The sequence below is a fragment of the Eretmochelys imbricata genome, chromosome 1 (genome assembly GCF_965152235.1).
Source record: "Eretmochelys imbricata isolate rEreImb1 chromosome 1, rEreImb1.hap1, whole genome shotgun sequence".
In the NCBI taxonomy this organism is placed as follows: Eukaryota; Metazoa; Chordata; order Testudines; family Cheloniidae; genus Eretmochelys; species Eretmochelys imbricata.
In genome coordinates this window covers 216,185,679-216,201,644 of record NC_135572.1, presented here as the reverse complement: position 1 = coordinate 216,201,644, position 15,966 = coordinate 216,185,679, and the positions used below count along the sequence as shown (strand labels likewise).

Sequence of the window (15,966 nt, the reverse complement as noted above, 5' to 3'; positions counted from 1 at the left end):
TTTGGTCTTAACTATCTTGAGCAGTTTAGTATCATCTGCAAACTTTGCCACCTCACTGTTTACCCTTTTCTCCAGATCATTTATGAATAAGCTGAATAGTATTGGTCCTAGGACTGACCCTTGGGGAACACCCCTAGTTACCCCTCTCCATTCTGCAAATTTACCATTTATTCCTACCCTTTGTTCCCTGTCTTTTAACCAGTTCTCAATCCATGAAAGGATCTTCCCTCTTATCCCATGACAACTTAATTTACATAAGAGCCTCTGGTGAGGGACATTGTCAAAGTTTAGGAACTACACCCACTGTCACCTCAACAGTGTTCCCCTGAACCTCTATCTCCGCCGGGGTGGTGGGGTAATGGCTCATGGCCCCATGCATACATGTCACGGCTATGCATTTGGCTTGTAGCAGCTGGCTACTTTTTACCATCTTACCCGATATGAGGGTGATAGCACTCCCGGAGTCCACAAGCGCTGTAGTCTCTGCTCCATTTATCTTCACCAGCCTGGTGTAGTTATGCGGGGTTAATGCAACCCCTGCAAGGTGGATAAGGGAGCACGGGACCTCCCAATCCCCCAAGTTACATTGCATAGGCTCCTCTATGCTGGGACACTGTGCTGCTATGTGTCCCCACTTCCCCCATGCATAACATCTATAATTGCTTCTAATCACTCCCCTATCACAGGAGTTAGGGGGTTTAGTCCCAGGGTTCCCCCCACTTAGGCCAATGGTTTTCAGCCCACCCCTTCTTCCACCTAAGAGTGCCTGGGGGTTTGGTTGCCCAACCTTCCAGGGTTGGGTTCGAGTGCTTGCTCCAAAAGGGGCCTTCCTTGGGTAGTTGGGTCAATTCCCTGGCTGTCATCCATCTTTCTAGCAACGTGATCATCTTGTTGTAGGTGGACGGATCGTTCTGGCCTACCCATTTGCGGAGATCTGGCAGCAGTCCCCACATGTAATGGTCCATGACCAGGGTCTCCAAAATCTCGTCCGGGCTGCATGCCTTGGGCTGTACCCACTTCTGCGTGAGGTGTATGAGGTTGAATAGCTGGGACCTTGGGGTTTTCTTCTCTTAGTACTTCTACTCATGGACCCTCTGGGCCAGTACAGCAGCCATCACCCCTGACAGTGCTAGGATCTCTGCCGTTAGCTGGAGATAGTCAATGGTGTTCAGGGCAGGCAGGTCAAAGTAGGCCTTCTGGACCTCTCCACACAAAAAAATGGGTGAGAATGCTGGCCCACTGCTCCTGGGGCCACACTTCACACTGAGCAGTCCTCTCAAAAGAGAGGAGATATGCCTCTATGCCATCTTCTGATATCATCTTTGACAGACAACCAGTGGGCCTCAGGGTTCGCGTCCCGTCAGAACCCCGGGCCTGGGTGGTGAGGATCTTCAGCTGGTCCACTATCTCTCGCAAGAGGGCATGATCTTAGGTCACCTGGCCCATCAGTAATTGATTGGTTTCCTGCTGTAGCCACATAGACTCCTGTTGTGCCATTGCCTGAACCCGGGTGGCCTCCTGCTTGGCTGCCGTGCCTTGTACGAGAGCTCTTACCACCTCCTCCACTGTGGTACAAAGCAAACAAACAATACAAAACAAAAAAAAAATCCAAAACCCCAGTGCACTTTTTTTTAACCTCTTTCTTCCGCCACGCTGTGAATGATTATTCCACTCCTGACATCAGTTGTGACAAAGCTCTGTCTTTGTCTCCATGGGTCCCATATTTCCTTGCAGATTTTGCTAGCCTTAGAGGCTCACTGTGACCCTTTACATAGCCCTTCTCTCTCTAGAGGCAAGGGTCACAGCCTACTGAGCTATTTTCATCATAAGCAAGTGAGGGAGGTGAGGAGAAGCTATCCTCCCTTGCACAGTCTCTGTGGTCTCCCAGTCTAAGTGATTAATCAGGGGGCAAAGGGGGGAGCCCGGGCCCACCCTCTACTCTGGGTTCCAGCCCAGGGACCCTAATAGTATCAGCTATGGTAGCTGACTTTTTAGAAACAGGATGCGTACAATTCCCTGGGCTACTTCCCCACAGCAGCCCCCCCTTCCTCAAGATCCACCTCACCCTTACCTCAGGGCCGCCTTCCTCGTGCCTGATATGGTGTGTACTGCTCAGTCTTTCCAACAGCACAACTTCCTCCTACAGCTCCTGACATGCACCCTCCCACCTGACTAACTGGGAGGTTTTTAACTAGTTTCAGCCAGCCCCTGATTGGCTTCATGTGTCCCAACCAACCTAGCTGTCTCCACTGCTTTTTGGAAGGATCCCAATTAGCCCCAGGTGTCTTGATTAACCTGGAGCAACTGCCATTTGGTTACCATGGTAACAGGGATTTGTTTAGCCTGGGGTTTACATACCTGTTTCTCACTACTTTCCTATAGCCATCTGGCCTTGCCCTGTCACAATAGGTAGATACACCATATACCCAACTCCTATGGAAATCAGTGCTTAGCATCTCTCAGGCTCAAGGGCAGAGCTGGACAAGCCTAAGTTTCTCTGTGACCTACACTGATAACTCCAGGTAAAAGGTGTTACAGTTTTCCAGCCGTGACTAGACCAACATGAGGAACAGGGTTGATAGATCCCTGCTCCTCAAGCAATGGGTGTAATCTCCTGTCTCTCCACAGGGGGAGAGTTGTTCCTGGACCACCTGGTTCCCAAAGAAGAGGGACAAGACTAGCCTTTAGGCAGATGCCCTCAATGAAGGGCCCAATTATGGGTTTTGCAGGCTCCTCAAATTGTTTTCCAGCTTCACTTCCAGCTCACCTGTGTTGAATTTCAGCCAGCCGTATCTCATCCAGGTGCTTTATCTCTCATGGACACCATTACATCCACGTGGTAGTGTTGGCCAACTCCATGGAGAATAAGATATGAAATTATTTATATAATTTTCTACAAAAAATGTTAAAAATTCTAAAGCTGAGAAATCCTTGAATTACAGTTGCCAGTGCAGCCGCAATTCAACCCCTTGTACGTATGCACTATCATACATATAGTGTGATGCAGTGATTACATGATCACATGCTATTTTTCCACACAACACCTGCCACAGAATGGATGGTGCTCAGGGAATGAGGCAGCTGTTCAACTTTTCTTTTTATGTTTATCATTCATTAAGTAACACCTGCCTTTTTTATCAAAGCCTGCACTGAAAACAGCATTCTGAATTTCTTCATGGGCTTTCCTACAGCTCTCATCTCCACAGAATCTAAGAACTTTACAAATGGTACATTTCACTCTTTGTGCATGGAAATGAGGCAGAGGGAGGCAGGAGACAGAAGGGGCAGGACCAATGTTGATCAGAGGTGTGCAAATGATGCTGCTACGAACCCCATCTCACCAGGCTTGGGGAGTGCTGAAGACCTGTCACTTAAGAGGAGGGTGGCTTTTGCTCCTGTGCCTGCACATTGACCCCCAAGGACATAATGGTGCTTGTGACAGGTTGGATCACAGAAACCCCCTTGGGGCTGCCAACTGATGTGCCAAGACTACTTCTGCCCCTGCTTTCCTGCCCTCCCAGCTGGGGACTTCAGTGCCCTGCCTGGTTTGAGCCAGACCCACTAGCCTGCTGCAAATCCAGACCCAGGTCTGAACCACGTCCCCTAACAGCTGTAGGCTTAACTGAAAGCAGATTAGGAAGTGTTCCTGTCTTTAACACTCAGATGCCCAACTCCCAATGGGGTCCAAACCCCAAATAAATCCATTTTACCTTGTATAAAGCTTATACAGGGTAAACTCATAAATTGTTCACCCTCTATAACACTGATAGAGAGATATGCACAGCTGTTCGTGCCCCCACCCCAGGTATTAATACATACTCTGGGTTAATTAATAAGTAAAAAGAGATTTTATTAAATACAGAAAGTAGGATTTAAGTGGTTCCAAGTAATAGCAGTCAGAACAAAGTGAATTACCAAGCAAAATAAAATAGAACACACAGGTATATGTCTAATACAGTAAGAAAACTGAATACAGATAAAACCTCACCCTCAGAGATGTTCCAGTAAGCTTCCTTTTACATACTAGTCTCCTTCTGGTCTGGGTCCAGCAATCACTCACACCCCCTGTAGTTACTGTCCTCTGTTCCAATTTCTTTCAGGTATCCTTTGGGGTGGAGAGGTTATCTCTTGAGCCAGCTGAAGACAAAATGGAGAGGTCTCCCAGGGGTTTAAATAGACTTTCTCTTGTGGATGGATACCCCTCCCTCCCCCTGTGTGGAATTCCAGCTACAAGATGGAGTTTTGGAGTCACATGGGCAAGTCACATGTTCATGCATGACTCAGAACTTACAGGTAGCAGCCATGGTTCACATGCTACCTTGAACGTTCTCATGTAGACTTCTTATGTGGATTGGAGCCTTCCAAGATCCATTGTCCATTATGTGCTTCTTGATTGGGCACTTAACTTGCAAATTCCTTTCTAAAGAAGCTGACCAAATGCCTTACTAAGGCTATTTAAAATCAAACGAGTATACAGCCAATATTCATAACTTCTAATACAACAATGACACATGCATACAAATAGCATGAATATATTCAGTGTATCATAACCTTTACATAGATATGTTATATGGCATATGTAGCATAAAACATATTCCAGTTATGTCATATATATACATTCAAAAGTATATTTCCATTTATGGGGTGCACCGTCACAGTGCTATTGGAGGTTGGGGGGTGAAGTCCAGCAAGGGAGAATCTGGAAGTGCTGGAAAGATAGTTATTCAAGTTCACATCTCCCTTGTGCTCGTCAGAAGAAATGTCAATTAATCTCTGACCTTGCTGTTTAGTTTGTACTTTAATATGGAAAGGCAGGTTTGGTGTAATGAAATTTTCCCTCACCTCATTTGCCCTACCTGGCTTTATCCAAGGTTAACTCTTCCATTTAGAAATCACCTTTCTCAAACTGCTCTACATGCATTAATTAAGCCTTAGAACTCACCTCTGAGATGGGCATTATTAGAAGGGAGGAAATTGGAGGCACAGACAAATCTGACCAAAAACACACAGCAATTCAGTGACAGAGCTGGGAATAGTGACTGACTCCCAATCTCCTACTCCAACAAGGTAACATTGCTTGACTCATGCAAAACTAATCACTGTGGACTTTAGGTCCTTTCCAGATGCCGGTGGGGAGACAAATGGGAACCATTCACTGCATATTTTCCTGTTGGGATGATACTTCACATGGTATCTGAGATTACAAATTAATTGAGCTTGTTGAGTCTCATACATGTCTCTCATTTGTGAATATCACAAAAGCTCTACCACAGGATTTTGTAGTGACTGTTCAATAGAGGCCCAAGATGGGTTTCAAAGAGCAGGGGTCAGCACAGAGTGGCTTTAGCAGAGTTCTGAAGGTTCACGTGACTGAAATAGCCAAACACACTGCAAGTGATAATTAAGTTAACAGATGGTGCTGCAGGTCAGAATTCAGATGCTTCAAAGGAGTTGTGGGGGACCCTGTTTCATGTCCCATGTGCTGGGCAAAAACATGAAAGGACTTCATGCTTGTAAAACTAAATGGGCTCTTTATTAAGAGAACTATTTACAGAGATGCTGCAGCTGCAGCTAGCATTCCAGCCATGTGCACACAGACTGACTTCCTGACAACTTGTGCTCCTCCCTCCAAGTACCATGCAGGTTGCTACAAGCCCCATGACTCAGATGGCAAGAGGTCCTGCAGGGTAGGACTGAGGGTCATTGGCAGAATGGTGTGGGGAACTGCAATGTACTCAAAGGTTCTGCACTATGCCATGGTTTTTAACCAGTCTCCTGGGAGTAACCCCTTTAGTGAGCTGGATCCCAAGATCCACAGTGTTCCACAAGGGCAGGCCCATAGCCTCCATGACTCTGAAACTGGGCCTTCAGGTGCCAGCAAGCCCTGTCTCTCTCTGTCTCTCTGGAGCAAGTCCAGCTGAGCCAGACTCCTGTGAGAGCCTTTTCTGCTCCTTCAGGGTGCAATGCTCTTCAGTAAGTATCTGCAGCAACACCAGGCACTCTTTTGATAATAACATAACCTTTTTAGTCACCTGGAATACAGCACCAAAAGTCTTCATGTTAGCATGAGAGAGGCTGGCTTAGGACAGAGTTCATGGCAGTGGAAGCCAAGGCTTTGCCATGCTCTCCTTCTTCCTGAGCTCCATCTTCACTCTCCCACAGACCTTTGTCCCTGTGCCTGTCCCAAATTTCCCACTGTTTGTCTGTGAACCCTCTTCTTAGCCCAGGATCCTCATACCTTTTGTCTAGTGTCCTCCTGCTGCAAGCCACACTGAGTTCACATGGCCAACCAGCCTTGGACTCTCAGTTGCTAGGTGCTAAAATTCTGGTCACCGGCTCTTCCTTTGTCTCCTCTGGATCCACCATTTACATTTGCAGGTCATATGTAGTTCATGTTAATGATTCTCGTCTCCATCCATGCAGCTAAAGTGACTCAACCACCCATTGCTTCCCTTTACACTCAGTGTATGGCAATACAAAGCTCACAGGGAAACCAAGCTACACCTATGGACATAAAAATATTGCCAACAATTTCCACATTCATCACAGGAGCCCAGGACTGGCATAGCAGGGGGTTGCAGAGCAGGACTGAGGGGCATTGGCAGAGCTGTGTGGGGAGCCCAGGACTGAAATAGCAGGCGTGTGCAAGGCAGGACTAAGGCACATCAGCAGTGCTGCATAGAGTTGGACATTTTCTCTTTTAATTTCAGGAAATGCTTGTTTCGATCTCTGTGGCACCGCAGTCACTTCATTACCTTTTTAGATTGATAAGGTAACTATGTTTGTCTGAACTGATGTAAGACCTTGGGAAGTGGAAACCTGCTAGGACTTTGGGTTGGGGAGATAACACCCTCTGGGAGGTATAAAGGGGGTGATTTCTTCAGCAAAACCTGTCACAGCTGACAGTGCTCACTAACAGCGACACCATGAAGTTTCTCCTGATTCTTGCCTGCCTAGGAGCAGCAGGTGAGTTTTCCAAAGCAGTTTAATTCTCTTGATCCTCTGATTCTCTCCAGGGACCATTGGTGCTCTACCACAAACCTAATGCTTTCCTCTTTTCTTTAGATTTCCCTATCTCTCTGTCTCTCTTTCAGTCTGTCCCTTCTGTCTCCCTTTTCGCTTTTCTCCCTTTTCCTGCCCCCTTCAGACTTCTAAATTTCTGCTCCCTCTCTGACACACTGTTTCTCTCTCTCTCTCTCTTTCTCTCCCTCTGTCTTCTCTCTTTGTACTTCTGTCTCCTTGGAATGAAACAAAAAATTCCATTGGCAGTTTCAATTGGTCTTGACATTCTTCTTCATTTCTTGCCCTAAACTGATGTTTATTGTTTCTGTTCACTGTTGAACAGCTATCATGTTCCATGGCAGTCCTTTAGTGGTGGATGCAGTAATTCCCATATATATATAGTTTGTAAAACACTTTGAGGTCTTTCAGGGTTGGAGATATGAGAGAAATCCCCATCATTATTTTACTGGGCAATGAAGGAGCAGAATTGGTGAGCCCAAACTTGTTTTCTTCCAGAACCAGGATAGTTGTTACAGCTTCATGCTTTAGAGCAGGGGAGGGCAAACTATGGCCTGCGGGCCAGATCCGGCCTGTCAGGGCTTTCAATCTAGCAGGTGGGATTGCCAGCCCTATGGCCCAGTGGGACTAAGGCAGGCTCCCTGCTTGCCCTGGCCCCGCGCCACTTCCAGAAGCGGCCAGCACCACGTCCCTGCAGCCCCTGGGGTAGCGGGGAGTGGAGGGATCTGCGCGAAGCCCTCGCCGGCAGGCACTGCCCCCGCAGCTTGCATTGGCTGGGAACAGGGAATCGCAGCCAATGGGAGCTTCAGGGTGGTACCGCAGGCGAGGGCCATTCGCAGCATAGCTGCCTGCCCCATCCTACCCCCAGGAGCCGCTGCCAGACATGCTGGCCACTTCTGGGAGTGGCGTGGGGCCAGGCCAGGCAGGGAGTCCGAATTAGCCCCACTGCATGCTGTTGCCACCCCGGAGCCGCTCAAGGTAAGCCGCACTGGGCTGGAGCCCACACCCCAAACCCCTCCTGCACCCCGGACCCCAAGCCCCTGCCCTGAGCCCCCTGCCACACCCCATACTCCTCCTACACCCCAACCCCTACCCTGATCCCCCTCCTGCACCTCTCCTGCATCCCAACCCCTTGCCCAGAACCCTTTCCTGCACACCGCACCCCCTCCCACATCCCGCACTCCCTCCTGCACTGCAACCCCCTGCCCCAGCCCTACATTCGTGGCCCTGCTTAGAATCATAGAATCATAGAATATCAGGGTTGGAAGGGACCTCAGGAGGTCATCTAGTGCAACCCCCTGCTCAAAGCAGGACCAATCCCCAATTAAATCATCCCAGCCAGGGCTTTGTCAAGCCTGACCTTAAAAACTTCTAAGGAAGAAGATTCTACCACCTCCCTAGGTAACGCATTCCAGTGTTTCACCACCCTCCTAGTGAAAAAGCTTTTCCTAATATCCAACCTAAACCTCCCTCACTGCAACTTGAGACCATTACTCCTTGTCCTGTCCTCTTCTACCATTGAGAATAGTCTAGAACCATCCTCTCTGGGACCACCTCTCAGGTAGTTGAAAGCAGCAATCAAATCCCCCCTCATTCTTCTCTTCTGCAGACTAAACAATCCCAGTTCCCTCAGCCTCTCCTCATAAGTCATGTGTTCCAGACCCCTAATAATTTTTGTTACCCTTCGCTGGACTCTCTCCAATTTATCCACATCCTTCTTGTAGTGTGGGGCCCAAAACTGGACACAGTACTCCAGATGAGGCCTCACCAATGTTGAATAGAGGGGAACGATCACGTCCCTCGATCTGCTCGCTATGCCCCTACTTATACATCCCAAAATGCCATTGGCCTTCTTGGCAACAAGGGCACACTGCTGACTCATATCCAGCTTCTCGTCCACTGTCACCCCTAGATCCTTTTCTGCAGAACTGCTGCCTAGCCATTAGGTCCCTAGTCTGTAGCGGTGCATTGGGTTCTTCTGTCCTAAGTGCAGGATCCTGCACTTATCCTTATTGAACCTCATCAAATTTCTTTTGGCCCAATCCTCCAATTTGTCTAGGTCCCTCTGTATCCTATCCCTGCCCTCCAGCGTATCTACCTCTCCCCCTAGTTTAATATCATCCGCAAATTTGCGGAGAGTGCAATCCACACCATCCTCCAGATCATTTATGAAGATATTGAACAAAACTGGCCCCAGGACCAACCCCTGGGGCACTCCACTTGACACCAGCTGCCAACTAGACATGGAGCCATTGATCACTACCCGTTGAGCCCGACAATCTAGCCAACTTTCTACCCACCTTATAGTGCATTCATCCAGCCCATACTTCTTTAACTTGCTGACAAGAATACTGTGGGAGACCGTGTCAAAAGCTTTGCTAAAGTCAAGAAACAATACATCCACTGCTTTCCCTTCATCCACAGAACCAGTAATCTCACCATAGAAGGCGATTAGATTAGTCAGGCATGACCTTCCCTTGGTGAATCCATGCTAACTGTTCCTGATCACTTTCCTCTCATGTAAGTGCTTCAGGATTGATTTCTTGAGGACCTGCTCCATGATTTTTCCGGGGACTGAGGTGAGGCTGACTGGCCTGTAGTTCCCAGGATCCTCCTTCTTCCCCTTTTTAAAGATTGGCACTACATTAGCCTTTTTCCAGCCATCTGGGACTTCCCCCGTTCGCCACGAGTTTTCAAAGATAATGGCCAATGGCTCTGCAATCACAGCCGCCAATTCCTTTAGCACTCTCGGATGCAACGCGTCCGGCCCCATGGACTTGTGCACGTCCAGCTTTTCTAAATAGTCCCTAACCATCTCTTTCTCCACAGAGGGCTGGCCATCTACTCCCCATGCTGTGATGCCCAGAGCAGTAGTCTGGGAGCTAACTTTGTTAGTGAAGACAGAGGCAAAAAAAGCATTGAGTACATTAGCTTTTTCCACATCCTCTGTCACTAGGTTGCCTCCCTCATTCAGTAAGGGGCCCACACTTTTCTTGGCTTTCTTCTTGTTGCCAACATACCTGAAGAAACCCTTCTTGTTACTCTTGACATCTCTTGCTAGCTGCAGCTCCAGGTGTGATTTGGCCCTCCTGATTTCATTCCTACATGCCCGAGCAATATTTTTATACTCTTCCCTGGTCATATGTCCAACCTTCCACTTCTTGTAAGCTTCTTTTTTATGTTTAAGATCTGCTAGGATTTCACCGTTAAGCCAAGCTGGTCGCCTGCCATATTTACTATTCTTTCGACACATCGGGATGGTTTGTCCCTGTAACCTCAACAGGGATTCCTTGAAATACAGCCAGCTCTCCTGGACTCCTTTCCCCTTCATGTTAGTCCCCCAAGGGATCCTACCCATCCGTTCCCTGAGGGAGTCGAAGTCTGTTTTCCTGAAGTCCAGGGTCCGTATCCTGCTGCTTACCTTTCTTCCCGGTGTCAGGATCCTGAACTCAACCAACTCATGGTCACTGCCTCCCAGATTCCCATCCACTTTTGCTTCCCCCACTAATTCTTCCCGGTTTGTGAGCAGCAGGTCAAGAAAAGCTCCCCCCTTAGTTGGCTCCTCTAGCACTTGCACCAGGAAATTGTCCCCTATATTTTCCAAAAGCTTCCTGGGTTGTCTATGCACCGCTGTATTGCTCTCCCAGCAGATATCAGGAAAATTAAAGTCACCCATGAGAACCAGGGCATGCGATCTAGTAGCTTCTGCGAGTTGCCGGAAGAAAGCCTCATGCACCTCATCACCCTGGTCCGGTGATCTATAGCAGACTCCCACCACTACATCACTCTTGTTGCTCACACTTCTAAACTTAATTCAGAGACACTCAGGTTTTTCTGCAGTTTCGTACCGGAGCTCTGAGCAGTCATACTGCCCCCTTACATACAGAGCTACTCCCCCACCTTTTCTGCCCTGCCTGTCCTTCCTGAACAGTTTATAACCATCCATGACAGTACTCCAGTCATGTGAGTTATCCCACCAAGTCTCTGTTATTCCAATCACGTCATAATTCCTTGACATCACCAGGACCTTCAGTTCTCCCTGCTTGTTTCCAAGGCTTTGTGCATTTGTATATAAGCACTTGAGATAACCTGCTGATCGCCCCTCATTCTCAGTATGAGGCAGGAACCCTCCCCTCACAGACGTTCCTGCCTGTGCTTCCTCCCGGTATCCTGCTTTCCCACTTACCTCAGGGCTTTGGTATCCTTCCCCCGGTGAACCTAGTTTAAAGCCCTCCTCACTAGGTTAGCCAGCCTGCTGGCAAAGATGCTCTTCCCTCTCTTCATAAGGTGGAGCCCGTCTCTGCCCAGCACTCATCCTTCATGGAACACCATCCCATGGTCAAAGAATCCAAAGCCTTCTCTCCGACACCACCTGCGTAGCCATTCGTTGACTTCCACGATTCGACGGTCCCTACCCAGGCCTTTTCCTTTCACGGGGAGGATGGACGAGAACACCACTTGCACCTCAAACTCCTTTATCCTTGTTCCCAGACCCACATAGTCCGCAGTGATCTGCTCAAGGTCATTCTTGGCAGTATCATTGGTGCCCACGTGGAGAAGCAGGAAGGGGTAGCGATCCGAGGGCTTGATGAGTCTCGGCAGTCTCTCCGTCACATCGTGAATCTTAGCCCCTGGCAAGCAGCAGACTTCCTGGTTTTCCCTGTCAGGGTGGCAGATAGATGACTCATTCCCCCCGAGGAGAGATTCCCCGACCACCACCTCCCGCCTCCTTCTCTTGGGAGTGGTGGTCGTGGAACCCCCAACCTCAGGACAGTGCACCTCATGCCTTCCAACTAGTGGAGTCTCCTTCTGCTTTCTCCCCCCCAGACGTCTCATTAGGTCCACTCTCTGCAATGGTACCTGTGGAGAGAACATGAAAGCGGTTAGTTACCTGTGTCCGCGTTGCTGGAACCCGGACATTCCCCCTTCTTCTTCTGGAGGTCACATGTTGCCAAGCTTCTTCACTGGCCTCTTGGCTCTGGTGTGCAACCTGCTCTAAATCTTTAGAGCTTTGTGCCCGTAGAAGCATATCCTGACTTTTGTCCAGAAAATCCTCAGATTCTCGTATGCAACGCAGGGTCGTTATCTGTTGCTCCAGACCTTGAACCTTCTCTTCCAGTATGGAGACCAGCTTGCACTTTGTACAGACAAAGTCGCTTCTGTCCTGTGGAAGAAAGACAAACATGGCACATCCAGTGCAGGTCACAATAGCTGAACCCCCCCCCCTTCCATATCATCTTCCTACTATGAGCTTCCTCAGAGAAGCTGGCAAGATGTAAGCCTCACTGGGCTCACTCCAGGCAAACTCCTGCTGTGTGCTGCTCTGCTGTTCCCCGCTGCTCAGCTAGTTCGCCGCCACTCAGCTGGTTCGCGGAGCTCTGGCTATTTTTAAACAGCCAGGCTTCCCTGAAACAAACAAACAGACAGCCCCAATGCCCTCCCACTGCAGGCTACCACCCAATCAGGCACTCGCTCAGGCTTTCACACTGCCCTCCCAGCAAACACACACTCGAATACTTACTCAGCTTACAATTTCCCCACCCAGATGTGTCCCTCAGGACAAAAAGTTTGCCCACCCCTGCCTTAGAGGGTGTTGGGCATGAAACATGGAAAATTTGAGGAGGGAAGGGTTTTAGGGATGTGGAGAAGACTCCTGTAAACCAAAGCTTTTAAGGGTATGGTTAAATAATTTGCTGCTCATTAGCTGCTGGTGCATTTCAAGTCACTGGGTTCCAAGTTATTTTTTTAACACCTGATTTCCCCATTTCCCTCAGTTGCTGTCCCTGTTGATGATGATGACAAAATCGTGGGGGGCTACACCTGCTCTGTCCCCTACCAGGTGTCCCTGAACTCTGGATACCACTTCTGCGGGGGCTCCCTCATCAACAACCAATGGGTCGTGTCAGCTGCTCACTGCTACAAATCGTGAGTGAAGGTTAAAACATTATGTATTGCCTGTGGCCATGCAGCCTCTGCCTGAGATCTTGTCAGATCTAATCAGACCTGCCCAGTACGTGGACAGCAGAACAATAAAGGAAAATCCATGTTGCAGAGTGACTTCCCAGTGCCCAAGCATGGTGTCAGGAGGTGTTTCTGACCACCATGAAAGTTCCCAAGACACTTTTCTCTGTAGTAGGGTTGACAGTCCATCTGTTCAGGCCAGTTTCCAAAATTGTTAATTACTTTCTGTTCTCCTTTATTTCTCCCAGAATTTTCAGTTGGACCCATTCTTCTTCTTTATTTCCTGACCTAAAGTGTTAAGTAACGCTGCTAGGTATTGCTAGACAGCTGCCCCATGCTTCCCTGAGATGGCTATACATCTGTGGAGGGGGTGACGTGATCCCTATGTATACTTTCTATACAGAGCCTAGTTCTGCCCTTGAGTATCCAGATGCAATTACCATTGCAGTTCATACTGGCTGAGGACAGAACTGGATCCACCTTCAGGGACATATTTGATCTTGGGATAAAAGTTTGCTAGTGAAATGTAATATGTTATTGCTACATCCACAACACTAAAGAAACTAAACCAGTCACCATTCCTGGGTTCAGGAAGGATCCGGAGAGCTTAGCTGGTTGCGTGCTGTAAGAACCATCCTGAGCTGACTCTGGGGGATGGTCTAAATCAGGCATTCTCCAGCATACTCATTCTGCAGAGCATTTCACAAGTGAAGGGTCCTCTCCTGTACACACCCCACCAATGGGTTCTCAGAACCTTTCTTTCTTTTCACCCTGGGCCATAGCTGGAGATCTACTGGACAGGTACGGATTTCCCATCTCTATCTTTTATTATTAGAACTGACAGAGCTCATGAATTTCACTGTTACTGTGTCATGTACACAAATATTCAACCAGAGCAAGAATCAGTCCTCCTGCTTCTGGACATCTGTCACTCACTATTTGGGATCAGCATCAAAATTCCTCTTCCTGGTATGCTCTTACACAATTAGGCTCAATAGAAGGATTTAAGACTTTACTCGGAAGCATCTAGCTTGTGCCCCTGATGCAGGTGGGATACCAAACTCAATGGCCCATTGGTTTGAGTTCAATACGAAGACTATTATGAAAGCCAGTCACAATTATTTCACTTGTGATCTATGACAGAATTTGAATGTCATCACTGCACAGTGCACTGAACTATGTAGTGCCACCTAGTGGTCACATCTCATCATGATATTTGTGGTTAACTGCCCTCCATGTTGCCTGGTTGATTTTGCAGCCTCATCGAGGTGAGGCTCGGGGAACACAACATCGATGTGTTGGAAGGGGACGAGCAGTTCATCAGCGCCGTTAAAATAATTCGCCACCCCAAATACAATTCATGGATCCTGGATAATGACATTATGCTGATCAAGCTGGCAACCCAAGCTACCTTGAACTCCCGTGTCACAACCATCCCTCTTCCCTCTGCTTGTGTGGCTGCTGGGACTCAGTGTCTGATTTCTGGGTGGGGAAACACCCTCAGCAGTGGCTGTAAGTATGAATGTGCCTCACACATGACACACAGCACCCTTATCTTATTATTACAGATATGGGACCCAGATATATCCCAGTCTTGACCTGCAGCTCTTTTTGCTCTTGCAGTCTTTGGGTCCACACGCTCAGCTGTGCCAATTACCCTCACTCCTTACTAGCAGCACCCCCTGCTATTCCAGTGCTGGGCTCCCCACACAGCTCTGCCAATGCCCCTCAGACCTGCCCTGAAATAACCCCTGTTATTCTATTCTAGTCATTGAGGTCCTCCTCAGAGGTGGTGCAGTAGTTCTTACTGGCCTCTTCTTTATTGGATTCTCTAGCCCGGAAATCTATAAGTCTTTGTATTAATTGGCCTGTCTGCTTTCTCAGATGAATCTTAGTGTTCTCCTCTCTCTGTTGGCAGCTAACTACCCCGAGCTTCTCCAGTGTCTGGATGCTCCAGTCCTGACTGACGCTGTGTGCAGTGCTGCTTACCCAGGGGAAATCACTGAAAACATGATCTGCGTGGGATTCCCCGAGGGTGGCAAAGACTCCTGCCAGGTGAGCTGCCTTTCATTTTCTCTTGTTCTGCAGAGACGGGCTCAGCTGCTCTTGTCCCTCCTGTTCTAGCCTAAGTGCCAGAACTCTGAAAACCTGCGAAGAATTAATCACAAGATGTGATGAGGAAAAGAATGTGCTCAAGAGTTTGGAGGGTGTGTGTTGGGGGTGTAAACTGGATGGCTCAAGGGATCAAGCTGTGAACTACAGGGCATTTCACCTCTGGATTATAAATGCAGTTCAGTCTCTGATTGAGGGTGGGGATGAACAGGATGGACAAAACAAGGACAGAGACAGGTGTCTGCTTCCAATCCAGTCTCAGATCAGCAGATTTGGATATATTAGGCTTTTACCACAGTTAGCATTTTAGTTCCAGGTACTGCTGATGTGTTAGGTGCGTGATGGTCAACAGAGGAAACTGGGAATTTTGAGCTATCCCCTATTCCCTGCCCATCAGACATATCAGAGCATATGGACTCTGCTGCTCTTACCTAGTGCTTTCAAGATTCACCTGCAGCTAGTTGAAACCTTTCCTGATGAGCTGAATAGATTCCTCTGCCTGAATTAGCTCATGTCTGTAACACCCAAATCCTTTCCCTCACAGGGCGATTCTGGCGGCCCAGTTGTGTGCAACGGTGAGCTCCAAGGAATTGTGTCCTGGGGGATTGGGTGTGCTCTGCAGGGTTACCCTGGAGTCTACACCAAGGTCTGCAACTATGTTGACTGGATCGAGGAGACCATTGCTGCCAACTGAGACATCCATCTCCTGCTGGTTTCCTGGTGACATTTCCTTCCCTCCCCCTTTAATTCATCTTTGAAAAGTACATAGCACAAATAAAAAGATATATTAGGTGTAGCAAGTGCTTTCTTGGTGCCAGTGTTTTTTTCCTCAGGGTTTTTCATAACAACACTTTACTGTTCCCTAGCATCTGT

At 48.3% G+C, this 15,966-nt stretch overlaps 1 protein-coding gene and 1 pseudogene across 2 annotated transcripts in view; both read left to right on the top strand.

Moving 5' to 3' along the window:
• Positions 1-15,966, top strand: part of LOC144267525 (T cell receptor beta chain MC.7.G5-like) — a 167,545-nt gene that overhangs the window by 123,045 nt on the left and 28,534 nt on the right. The window lies entirely within an intron of this gene.
• On the top strand, positions 6,927-15,842 carry LOC144268664 (anionic trypsin-like; annotated as a pseudogene). The gene is made up of 5 exons (XR_013346829.1): positions 6,927-6,966; positions 12,795-12,954; positions 14,213-14,493; positions 14,900-15,036; positions 15,638-15,842. The product of XR_013346829.1 is annotated as an anionic trypsin-like (transcript).